General features: G+C 36.1%; 1 pseudogene; it reads right to left on the bottom strand.

Moving 5' to 3' along the window:
• Positions 1-405: 405 nt before the first annotated feature.
• The window catches only part of LOC102599863 (U2 snRNP-associated SURP motif-containing protein-like), a 27227-nt pseudogene continuing 13625 nt past the window's right edge, over positions 406-14007 (bottom strand).

The raw sequence follows: 14007 nt of genomic DNA, 5'->3' as shown, positions 1-14007 counted from the left end.
CTATGAATGAAAGAGTAAAAGACACTATAAAGACCTGGTGAAGAAGGTGACGAAGAAGATTAAGTTATAGCAGAAGAGACTTTTATCATTTTGAGAAATATATATATATTGATATTGTATGTCTTGAAATTTATGCTTGTTTATCTATTATCAATATGAAGCCTCCTAAATGCTTCATAAGATTATTTCTCAATTCTTTTGGAATAACAAGTTCAGTAATTTGAAGGGCTAAAAAAAACATGATGCAGCCAAAATGCGTGAAAATAGATTTCCGGGTGCAATTGCTACCCAAATAACCTGCATGGTCGACAAGTTGGCCTAATCTACCTTAAGGGTATATAACGAAGGGGGTAAATGGAAACAATATTTCAAGAATTATTGAAAAGACCAACGTTACCTTTAATAACAGGGGACAAGCATGAAGCAACAAACAATACTATCTCAGACAGTAAATCAATGTAAATGAGGTTACATGAAAACTAGGAACCACTAACTACTTTAGTCCAATATAGATGGAAGGCAAAAAATCTCCAGTAAACGGATTAGCAAATGCAGCTAAAATTTGAAGCATAAAGATGTACTAACAGCCATTCATGAGATTCTCTGCAATTGTACAATTTGCTAGACCACAGAGCTGAATAGGAAAACATAATTTTCTTGGGTGGCGCACAGCATAGAGAATACTAACAGAAGATAACCTTACTTCCAGGGGCCATTGAGGGTCATCGTGCAACCTTGCCACCCAGCAAAGATAAAATGCTCAAATGCATCTCTGCCGAGGAATGTAAGTGCAACTACTCTAATTTTGCACAGTGCATATGTATTCATCTGGTCCGTCTCCTCTCCCTAGATTTGTCTCTCCCTGCCTCCACTCTTCCTTCCATCTCACGACGCTTTTCCCTGTCACTATCGTGGTCTCTGCTGGAAGATTTCCACGGAGGGCTTCCACTTCTGCTCCGACGCTTCACGAGAATAATCTCTTCTCTCTCTCCTCTCCACAGATGACCTACCTCCTGTTTATATGAAAGCAGAAATATGAGAATTTGTATACAAAAACATAAAATCAATAATATAACAAAGAAAGAAGTGACAATAATTATTTTTGATCGATAACGTGAAAAAACTCTTCCGCAAAATTTCTTACCCCAGAAAAGAGTGATGACAATGAATAGAAGGGAGGCAGTCAAGTGGCCTTTCTTGCAGCGAACTAAAGCTTCCCAATATATGTTTTTCCTTGAGCCAAGGGTCTATCGAAAACAACCTCTCTACCTCCCAAGGTAGGGGTAAGGTCTGCGCACACACTACCCTTCCCAGACCCCACTAGTGGGGTTACACCGAGTATGTTATTGTTGTTGTAATATAAGCTGCCTGACCAGTATCCTGCTCAACCAGATACCCAAGTCTCTTTTTTTCTTTCTTTCTAATACGAAATCTCCAAGAACCAGGTAGCACATAGTACAATGCTCAGGATATAGGCCCACTCCTCTACCCTTCTCTACCTGAACACCAAGTTTTAGTCTGCATCAAAGCTCGAGCTCGTGACATGCTCCTGATCCATACCACAAGCTACCACCAAACCTAATCCTTATGGGCACCAGATACCTAATCTTCCCATAAATATGATGGTGACCTACTCTATCCAGCAATAAGTGATTCATCTTATAGATGCCGAGAAAAATATTGTTAAAAGGACATTGCATCTACAACATAATACTGTGACAGCTAAATCCTCACTTAAGTGCTTAAATGTGTGATGTGTTATTTGCCTCTTTGTATTACCATTTCTTGTACTAACAGACACAGTTTAGGAGAAATAGAGTCTCCTAAGAAGCAGCTTAGTAACCTGTGATCCAGAAATGTCCTGATAGTGCTGTTGAACGCAGTAAATATTAATTCGAGCAATTAAACCAGACTGCTTCAGCTATTGTTTACAATAAGATGAGATATACATCAACAAAGCATCTGAGAACTAATCAAAGGGACAACATGGGCATAAGGCAAAAAGATTCTGGAAAAAAATAATTGTCAACAAAAAAGATAGAATTGGAGTATGACACAGCAGTAGGGGTGTTCATGGTTTGGATAAAAACCGATCCAAACCGAAAAACCAAACCAAACCGATTTAATTTGGGTTTTGGTTTGGTTTAATTTACTTATGAAGGAAAAAATGTCCAAGGTGAGAACACTTTTCTTATTGGTTTCATGTATATGAGTGTCTAAGAAAATTCTTTGTGGGACTAAAAATGTCATTGTCTCTTCCTTCTATGCCAAAATAGTGAATTTTGAAGTTTTATTCAGTAAATTCAATGATCGAAAGCTCTGTAATGCCAGTCATTCTAACTATTTTTTTGTTTGAGTGGATTGTTGTCACTTTTTTCACGTTTTGAATGAATTGTTTATTTTATTTTTATGTATGGTTAATAACCGAATAACCGAACCAAACCAAACCAAAACCGAAAACAACCAAACCGATAAATGTATATTATATTTGGTTTGGTTTGGTTTTGATAATTTTAAAACCGATTAAGTTGGTTTGGTTTTGATTTTGACCAATAACCGACCCAAACCAAACCGTGAACACCCCTACACAGCAGTATAAACCTAAGATTCGACCTGCTCATGAAATTAAATACACATTAGTGCTGTTTATCAGCTTCCTCTCTTGAATATCCAACGACATGGGAGTTAAATCACAGCACAAAATGTTGATCTATTGGATTTAATTTTCAATAAATAAATAAATACACGGACATCTCAAACTACTGACAGTTTTAGAGCTTTACCTTTTGTTGATGTAACTCCGCTGAAATTCAATAAACCATATTCAGATTGTAGGCGTTGCCGACGGATTTCAACTTTACTCTCAATTTCATCCGAACTTTTTATTCCTCGTTCTTCAAGAGATTCACGATATTCAATCAATGCAACCTCAAGACGGCTCAGTTTTTGTCTGATAAATTAGTTATGGACCATATCAAAAAAATCCGAACAAGAGAAAAACTGAGGATAGCAAATTGAAAGCAACAGATTTAACTTATGAGGCATAGAATCCCACAAAAAAGTGAAACAGAAAGAGAATGGGCCTCCAAATATTCTGGAAATAGGGAAGTATCCTAAGCTTCCAACACTTGGCATATTAACATCCCTGCTCCGAAGAATATTATGAAAGTCAACATGCTAAGTCTTTCATTTTGTAAAAGTGCACCCACGTCTCATTCCACAGGTAAACTACTAAAATCAAAATGAAGAAAACAGACGGCCAATTGCTGGCCTTGAGAGGGTGAGGAGGTATGAAATTCTTTCTTGGCAGATCAAGTCATCAAACTAGAGTAGTTTCCTACCTTTTAAATTTTTTTCCTTCAATGATTTGAGATACAAAAGTTAGCAAGTAATTTGAAGTAATTTTCATTAAGTTCCTAATCTCAAAGTCTTGCAAACAAAGGAAGCTTAATCCGAGAACAATTTCACTCCAAAGTCGTTCAAATTGATCCTCCAGAACCCAAGAGAGTATCTTCCTGAACTAGGGAAGTATTGAAAATTAAATGGATGACATGACAATAAAGTAACACCTATTTTTGGAAATAATCCCACAAGGAATGCTCAACTTCCCATACCTTAACTCTTCGGTCATTCCACTTTCCGGGTACGCGGAATTGCTAGTGTCAGTTGTAAGCTCTGCATCCTTGATCTTGCTAAGCCCATCACCAGCATTCTCACTTCCAGAAGATGAATATGTCAACCCCAGGTCCCTTGAACTTCTCTTTTGTTCATCATCACTTTCATCATCCTCCCTGGCCCATTTAGATGTAGGCAAAATTGTCTCACTTTTGCCCTCACTGGAAAAGTCAATTGATTTATAATGTGGAGCAGAATTTGTTAGGGGTGAAGATACAGACTCTCTTTGTGTGAGTTGTACGTCATAATCCACTTGACTATTCCGTTTGGAAGGAGCCATCCTATCCAACTCAAGGTGCTATCTTTCTGAGTACTGGGGAACCTAGCCGAACTTGAATGGCTCGCAAATTTCAAATCTTCATCTAGTTCATGACCTCTCTGCTTTTCAGCCTCTTCCAGATAAAGTAACCGAGCAACCATCGTTGCCGTACCTCCTACCATAGACAAACCATTGTGCCTGCATCGTCTTTCTAGCTCAGTAAGGGGAAGGCTCAACAGTTCCTTCATCGCAGCTCCTTTCCCAATTGCCAAAGCACCATCTGGGTTAACTTTGCCACCATCACTCGCATCATCAGAGCTGGTCCTTTGTTCCACTTCAGGTGCATCACCACACAGAAAATGAAAGGGGGCCAGACCAGAGTTCCCAGTTCGTAGAAAGGTAGCTCGTAAACAATTCACATAGGCATCCGAAAACAAAAACCAATCAGCCCATACTTGAAGCACTTCCAGAACTCTCTCCTGTAACATGTAAGGAAAAACTTAACCACACATCAAGAAGGAGCCAAAAAAAGATACAAAATATGCAGCAAGTGCAGATCAAATGTAGGTGACAGGCACAGCTTACTTTGAGTGCCTCGGCAGTAATTCGTCCTGTTATATTTCGATATAAATCATTGAAGCTTTCCATTATGTCTGGTAAAGAGGATTCAAATTTGGTGCGATAAGCAGATGCATTCTTCACAGGAGCACTACTACTATGAAGAATATCAGAGACAAGCATGAGCCTAGAAACTTTTGTTGGTATTGGAGTTTCCTTAAGAGTCGAAGACTCTGTCAGAACTTCAACAACCTGCAAATTATAATCAGCAGTGCAACTGTATTAGAATATGCTCATGAATGAGAACTATCCAAAGTGTACATGTAACAGATCATGCTAAATCTTATCTTAATGTTACAAGAAAAAAAATCAACCGAAATAGATGCAAGTGCAAGGGGAAACGAGAAGCATTATGAACACTGCCAACAGAGTACAAAATCAGCAGTTTTGCCTCTGGAAGGTTAAATATGAAAGAAAATCTTCACGCACAAGTGAGCTCTTCCACTGCTGCATGAAACCAGCTTAAAGGTTACCTCTCCAGCAGCATCAGCATTGTCCAAAGCAAAACCCATTGCTTCTTTTATTTGACTTCTTTCTAGTGTCAATGAACGGAGCATATCCTCAAATTCATCCCTCTGAGCGTCAGTCAATGTCCGTTCAACCTCCACTCGCTGAACAAAGTATAGAAAGAAACATCAATCACAAAGAAACTTTACTTAAGTTTCAAAGTATGCAAACTCTTAAATGCCTTGGAACAGAAAGCTAGCAGAATATGTGCTCCCAGCTTGTTTTTCATGATCAGCTCCTTTCGGTGTTGGTAGAGAGGGTGGTATCCACCTGCATATGTAAATTTGTTATATTTGAAGAAAGAACACAATCTTCAAGGAGAACTTCTAAAAAGGCTGCAGGACTTCATCAAAGCCTTTGCAAAAATTGGAAGACAAATTCTATTTAGAAGATTTCATTCTTTCACAGCAAGCATATCATGCAGGGGAATATCGGTAGAAGCTTCCTAAGAAACAGAGTGACTTGAAAAGTGATGCATTCAGGAACTGACATGCACATGCATCAAACATCTGATTCTTCAGCAAAAGTAAAGGTGAATATGAAATGTGTAAATGAAAGATGATATAAGCTGGAACAATGCATTACCTCCCACTACCAGTTATCATGATGAAAGGGACAGTCCTCCACCGTTGAAGAGTATCTCCCTGTTTTTTTTTAATAAGGAACAAAAAAATTAGTAGTGAGAAAAGAATAGCATAACAGGACAAAATTTCCTAATTCCTGCAAAGGGTATCAGACAAATGAAGTATTTCACTGATTGATTATATCACAAGTACAATTAGTCATATTGCTTTGCCTAACATAGAAAGAGACAATAATTGACAAGAACAAAATTCTTGTCACCTACAACTGCATGAAACTATTGGCTTTCCGACATTGAAACGTTGTTTGAAGTATCCACATGGATTGTAAAAGTGATCAATGAAGTGATGTCATAAGTATTATTAACTCCATTTAACAGGAAGAAAATAATTGCAATAATATATATCCAGACTTTACAGCTGCAGCAAGTTACCTGAGCAAAAGAATAAAGCCTCCAAACATAGTAAGTATGCTCCTTTGAGCCAAGCTCAAACAAGAAACTGAAGAGAGGATTTCCACGGCCTCGCTCCATTATGGCTTGTTCAAAAGCACAACCTCCGTCGAGAACACACAGAGCCATAGTATCAATAACGTGGCATAGATGATCATCCTCAGGCGGAACAACCATAATATCAGGTACATTTGGAGTGAGAACCTGCAGAACCAAAAAAATGCATCAGATGAAATAGGAAAAAGGTGCTTAGTAATCATCTTCATTATAGATCGGAGATACTCAAGAATAATACATGTGTACAAAATCACACATCAGAAGACATGCTGATTGAAAATTGAAATAGCACTAAGAAAGTGCTTCCAAAAGTATGTACATCAATAGTCAGCTTCCAAAAGAAAAGCTAAATGTCCCTATTTATAAGATCTAAGACATGTATTCTACGTCCCTTACAAACTCATGCATGTAATCTATATTTTGAACCTTAAACATTCCATCACCTTCGTCGGACTTATTTCTCTATACCGCATATATAGGCACTTTCTTGAAATATACATATCTTCTTTTCATGTCTTGGAGATCTTAGGAAAGTCAAGGTCCACATCAGACTTAACCCACTCAACTGCTATATTTCCATATCAAATGTTCATAACGAGAATATACACTCAAGCATTTACTTTATATGCTCAAGCATTAACAAATAGAGTACTCCCTAATTCAATATTTTCTCATGTACTAAGAAAACTTTCTGCTGATATACCTTTTTTCCTTTTTGAGAATGTAATGAACATTTTATTAAAAATTAGCACCGAGAGAGTGCAATGGATGAGTAGTACAACCATCAGCAATATGATTGCATCTCAGTACACCTAGCTACATGTGAAAAGAACTAAGGACATTAGGCATCCTGTACATTTTCATCTTACACCAAAAGGCTAAGAGAGCTAAATATGAGTGCTTTAAGTTGCAAATATTTTCATTTTTGTTGACTAAGAGAGCTAATCATTTGTGCTTTAAGTTGCAAATATTTTTGTTTTTGCCAACAAATTATCTCTAATTACTTTCATTCCACAGAGTGCGCCATATAGCCACTTGTATACTGTTCCACAGATTTTCGTCATCTTGCTGTGGTCATCTTCTATTCCAACAATGCAGCAGACTATGTTGCCAGGATACAGTTGTGGGCACCGGACACAGGTGCAGATCTAGAAGTTGGATTGCCATCACTTAAATCTTAGGAATCGGGGATGAGGAGAGGAGTATGAGTACAGGTTTTAAGATACAACCAACAATTTATTATGACATAAATAAGTATATATATATCGGCACTGAATTGAGGTTCTTAAAATTAAAGCTAGGATAATTAAGTTCTTTGTGAACACAAAATATTATGTTCATAAGTTATCTCATATAATAGCAAAATGTTCTAATACTTTATGAGGTCGTTTGGTATGTTGGACAATCATAGATAGTCCCGTGATAAACATTTAGTACTGTCTTATCCCTTGTTTGGTTACTAATACTGGGATAAATATACCATGATTTGTAATTAGTATTAGGATAAGTTATCCCTGCCAGAGGGTGGAATAATAGTACCGAGATAAAACAATGAAAATGACGAAAACACCCGTGAGGTCCCTCAAACCCTTTTTCTACTAAATAAGGTAGAGAGTATTTTTGTATGTTAATACAATAAATCAAACAGTCAATAACTAATCATGGCTTAATAGTTAATCTCAATATAACTAATCCCAGCATAATTAATCTCAGCATAACATGTTTTCAAACCAAACGACCCCTATATGAACACATATATGATATAACCAAAAATCAAAACAAATACCCAATTAATATATACTTCTTGGTCATAGGTGTAGTCAAAACATCCAAGTTGGGTTGACTAAAGCATGTAGAGATTCCACACCACACCAAAATTGTGTCAGATGCAAGGATTTTGAAGGAACTGAACAGCATAGGTAGAGGTCTTTAGGGCATGCACCATTTAACATCCAGTAACTTCAAAAACATGTACTAAATCTGGCTTGGGTGTATCTATTATTTCAAATACAAAGTATCAATTAACCAAGGCAATAACTCGAATTTAAAAGATCTAGGTACATATCTGTTGCATTAGCTACTATAACAGTACTTAAAATGATCTGAGACTTTCAAAAGCAGGTTATCCAGTATGTGCTGTTTTCAGACATCAGATTACTATGTCAGAAAAGATGTCAGTAAATGCTTTTGTTGCATAATGGATGGCCACAAACTCTAGGCTGAAATATCATACCGTTTAGTTTATTTACAAACACACTTTGTAAGCAGATGCGACAACACTTACACTATGTTTGGATCATTGTTACCCATTGTTTCATAATGTATTGTATTGTATTGTACTCTATTGTACTGTATCGTATGGTAGATACAATGTTTGGCTAGACGGTATTGTTTGTTGCTGTTTAATAACATTTTTATTGTTTGGTTTGACTGTATCGTATTGTATTGTAATTTATAAATTTACTAAAATATCCTTAATTATTCTAGGATAGGAGGTTTGACTAGAATTAAATAATATAAGGTAAAAGGTAAAATAGTATTATGAAATATTATGTAAAGATATAATTGGAAAAAGAAATTAAGTAACAATGGAAACACACCAAATTGGTTGTTCCATAAAATGGAGGTTTTCATTGTTACGAAACAACGGAATTTAACAATACAATACAATACATTTTAAGTAACAATCAAAACAAACATTGTAGGTATAGTAACGATACAATACAATAAAATGGGTAACAATCATCCAAACAGAGTGTTAGAAAGCCAGAGAGAGCAACAGTGTGAATGCACCAACTTTTTGAACTACCACCCTCTGAAAGCAGAAACTGAACATTTTTAAGGTCGCATGTTACAATATAGAGTAGGAGCTCTTCAAAACTCTGTTAAGTTAACATTTCTCATTATTAATATCTAATTGATTGCAATTTTTGATACATGTCCGTAAAGAATGTTAATTGTTTGTGTTCTTTTCTCTTTATTGTTAATATTTGTACAATAAAAGGTCAATTATACTAACTTCATTGTTAACATTTGTACAATAAAAGGTGAATTGTACTACCTTCCACATGTATGGATATTCGTTCTTTAATTCTTATTAATGATTAGTGGTTACATATTACTATGAAGGCTAAATAAATCATTTCAGCCACCCTAATCCTTTTAGGGATAGGAGCAAACAAAGAAAGTACTCAAACTAAATGCTAGATGCCTTAACTCATCCAAAGTTGCATAAATAAATATATTTTTTTTTTAAAAAGATACTTTTTCTTTACAATAAAGGTGTCCTGGCCATCTTGCGTTTTCCTTGACCAATTCACCAAGTTCCTGCTATCTCCCACAAGCACAAGTATTGGATAACTCTACTCGTCAATTCTGGTATGAGCTTAGACAATAGATTCCTAATGTCTATCAATTTAAGGCACACTTCCAATATTAAAAAGTATCTCCGGCCAAAATTTGTCAAGTTGACTTTTTAATTGTCAAACATGTTTTTAGATTGATTAATGCAATATTCTTAAATTCCAATCCCACAGGTACATAATTCTTGTCATGCAGTTCACAATATTTATTTTGTCACAACACACTGAAATTAGCCCTAAAAGAGGGTTTGACTAAAGACTAGTTCAGCTTTGAAGTCCAAGTCTAAGCAAAAATTATTGGACAAAGGTAGTATTAGCCGCACCACTACAGAGATGGCCACTTATTATACAAAGCTCATATGCACAATGAAGACGCTACAATAGGATCAATTTTAGACAAAATCCCCTTCTTACATCAGTTTTTTTCCCCTTAAATTAAGACAACATTTCATTAATAGCACCTAGATGGTGCGAGGAACTAAAGGGAGTGAGTGGCTCAACCTGCCTTCTCTATCAAGTTATCCCAATATGCATACTAGTATTCTTTCTTCACAGAGAAAAAATGAAAGAGAAAAGCTATTTTAGCACATATAATATTCATCACACTATTATAAAATAATCTCCAAGTCATGTCTTCCCAAATAGGACTAAAAATTGCACCATGGAATGGTTCTCCAAATTGCCTTGTTCTCATTGTCTATCCTCACTTGTGATTGTTTCTTTCACTGGGCTCGGCATCATCAAAGTCACATCAAGCAAAAAGTTGAGCTTCCTAAGCTGTGTCATGAATTTGCAGTTAATAAGATAGGCTCTATATTTTCCTCGCATTCCTTACACAGGCAACATCAACTCATCACAAGCCTCCGCATCTTCCTTAATCTTCCTTGATTATGTGTTGATATTATTGCATCTCACACTACCACCAAGTAAAGGAGTTAGCTCCAAATAGTTCTCTGTGAAAAAAAATTTCCCTCGCCCCTTTCATTCCTCTTGTTTTTGCTAACTCAAAGATTTCACAAGACTAACTCCTTCCATATCATGTCTCTACCTTCACCTCTTGTAGGCCACTCATATAGCATGCGAAGAAATTTCTCAATCTCCTCCTATTGCAGTCCTGTAAACTTCACTTAAAAGTTATATTCCATGTGATTTCCTGGCTTTCTCATCGCAGATAGTCAAACACCATAGCATCCCTGTTGATTACCACTCTAACTAAATGCTTCATTTAGAGTGGCTCCAGCACACAACTTGTTTTTTCAGAACTGAATGCCCGTGCTATTACCAATCATGAATCCTAGACTGAAAAAAACTGCTCTTCCACAAACTAACTTCATAAGAGTTTGTCACATCTCCAGAGAACCATCAATTCTCTAAGAATCCATATTTAACAGTTATCAAGTTTCTGATCAATACATTCCTCTCCTAGGAAAATCTCCATGACTACTTTTCAAGCAATGTCATATTGAACATTGATAATCTTTGTATCCCTAATCCCCTGATTTTGGATCCATTATTTGCATCCAATTTTCGAAATGATACTCTTTCACCCTCTCCTTTTATTTTCACGGTATGTCCCTCATTATTTTCTCTAGTCTACCTAATGTTGGACATTAGCAAGAAAAAAAGGCCAACAAATTAACCACAGATTCTTAGAATTAACTTAAAGTGGAATTATGAAATTTAGGTCGTTCAACACTCACGAGTTTTTTGCCGCACAAATTGTTTAAATGAGTTAAATACAAGCCTCAAAATGTATACTAAGAATTCGTGAACTAAAAGAATTAAATTCAGACTTGGTACAAATCAAATCCACGTGTTCACCTCAAAGGATGAGCATAAATTAGCAGATTGGTCAAAAAACCCAAAATCCTTCCTACCCATCAGCACCCTAGAGCAGAATTTTTCACAGCTAAAAACAACTTCATTGTAAAGTGGCATTTATTGTACACTCCTTCATGTTTCTTTCCAAACAAGAAAAACATCAGTCCTCTTTGAGGTAATAAGTGCCCGGGCTTCCTCTTCAGAAATCAGACAGTCTCCTTTTTTATTCAAACAATAATCCATACCAAGTGAAATGCCTATTTTATTTTTTTTGATAAACGTGAAATGCCTATTTTATATAGTATAAGGCAAAAATTGCAATTTAAAACAAAACTGACAAGAACCCTCTCAAATCTACTCCAATAAACATAAACTCTCTGAACATTTTGCTTCACTCAATCATGATATCTTTCAATAACACTGTAAAGAAGAGCTATAGAGATCAGATAATTATCCAACAAAGAAAGAATGAACAAGGAAATGTGCAACGATCAGCTAATCATCATACCAACTCAGTATTCTGGCCTGGAACAGTAGCAAACTGGAGGACCTGATGGACCAGATAAGATAACAGTTGCACCCTGAAAGTCAAAGAAGATAGACCTCTTGAATAAGTGCATGAGCATAAGCTGATATCATAAAGAGAAACTGGGAGGTAACAATAGAAAGCATCTCTAGCATGCTGAACTACAGCTTTAACAGCAGCTATTACATGGGAAACATTTCCAAGAAAAAGGGTGAGATACACCACTACAGGATGTCTATACATATCAAACCAACAAATAAACATGCAAGACACAATTTATTCCAACATGAAACATATGCTTCTTCCATTGTCTTTGCTTTTAAGATGTATTCAACTGATCATACAATAGTTTAACATACATAACTCATCAAATCATTCACTCTATTATTTATTGATTATTAATTCTCCTCGACTTGACCATTTATCAAATTCTTAACATGTATATAACAGGGCATTGTACTCAAAATAATAGACAAACCTCCTTACTCCTGATAGCCATATGTCCTGGAGGAGGAGAAGGGAGTGCTTGAGAAGGCAAAGAGACAGATTTACCCCACCCAATCTTCAACTCATATTCATAAACAATAACTCCTGGATAAGAATAATGTGGTTTAGATATCAGACATACATTGCTAAAATCAAATCCAATTGGAGTATTGCAGAAGATACAGAATATAAGCAATAAAATGGGTGCACAAGGAATTAGTACACATGCTAGCATCCCCATGCAAGACCACACTACTATTTAATTTCTAACTTCATACCAAATTTATACAGGTCATGGAAAAGACACTTTTGGAATGAGCACATAGTTGAAACTAGAGGAGGCACCACCTAAGAAGCAAAGTTATTAAAGGCTCAGTTGAGGCGCTAATGCCTGAAGCTCAGTTAAAGCCAGGTTATGTACTTTGCCAAACTTAGGTGGTGTTTCAATCCTCACGTGCTAAGACATGCACCTCATCACCTATGGACTTTGCGTTTAACAGGACAGAACTTAATTATAAATATATTTGGTAAACTATTTCATTAACTGTTAAAAACGTTATGAATGAATAGTTAGTGATCAGCAATTAGATATTATAAATTTAGTACAAGAAAACTAACCATATAAGAAAAACTACATTTTTCCCATCAAAATTCAGAAATTTAAATGGCTTTTAAACATTGGACATGATTTTTACTTCATATATTTTGCTTAATTATAGCTTTTTCAATTCTTTTGTCCAAATAATTGTTATTCGTGTTAGCAGATTTTTTTTCTTTGTGACAAATATTTCTAGTTCTTTCTTTACTAGTGTTTCTTCATTGAAATCAACATTTTGGCTGTGTTTTGCACCTAAAATCCCAACAAACTTTAGCGCTTTTCTGCACTTCGCTTATATATATACACTTGTGGTGTCTGGGCCAGCTTGAGCGCACCTCAACTTCTGCGCTTCTCTTTTGACTACTTCATGAAGAAGACTATTGACAAAACAAAGAATGGAAAATCACTGATCCAAAACCTTGTTCCTTGTGAATATCCTTCTACTACCAGATGTATATCTCAAACAAAAAAAGAATCAGAATAGACACAGAACAAGGAGAGGAAACCCAAGAAAAGGACAAGGATGGAGACAGTCAACTGGAACCAATAGACAAACAAACAAGTAAGATCAGCAACATTTGTTGCTTGTGTTAATACAGAATATAAAAGCATTGGCTACATAATTTTTCTTCCTTTTTTCCGCTTCACACATTTATGCATTGTAGACTCCATGTGTATGTTTTTCTTTTTCTTTTTTTTATAAACCGAGAAATCCCCACCAGGCTGGTGGTGCACAGTTCGAAATTTGGTGGATAATGGCCCTTCTCCACTCAAATACCAGCCTTTCGTTTGCGGCAGGGTTCGAACCCGTGACATGAGCCTACTCTACACATAACGTGTTGCGCTCTTACCACTAGAACGAAGCCTTAGGGGAAACTCCATATGTATGTTTTTAAACAGACATATCCTATTTAACTACTTACTGTCATCTTACTGAGGCTACTGACCACTTGTCATTGAGGATCCTATAATTCTGTACTTAAAAAAAAAAAGTCCACTTGGTCAAGCACTAAGAACCTAATGAACAATTCCTAAACGTCTGGAGGGGGGAAAATTAAATTAAAG

Source organism: Solanum tuberosum, unplaced genomic scaffold (genome assembly GCF_000226075.1).
Source record: "Solanum tuberosum cultivar DM 1-3 516 R44 unplaced genomic scaffold, SolTub_3.0 scf00306, whole genome shotgun sequence".
Taxonomy (NCBI): domain Eukaryota; kingdom Viridiplantae; phylum Streptophyta; class Magnoliopsida; order Solanales; family Solanaceae; genus Solanum; species Solanum tuberosum.
Note: the sequence above shows the minus strand (reverse complement) of the source record. Positions and strands in the feature narration are given on the sequence as shown.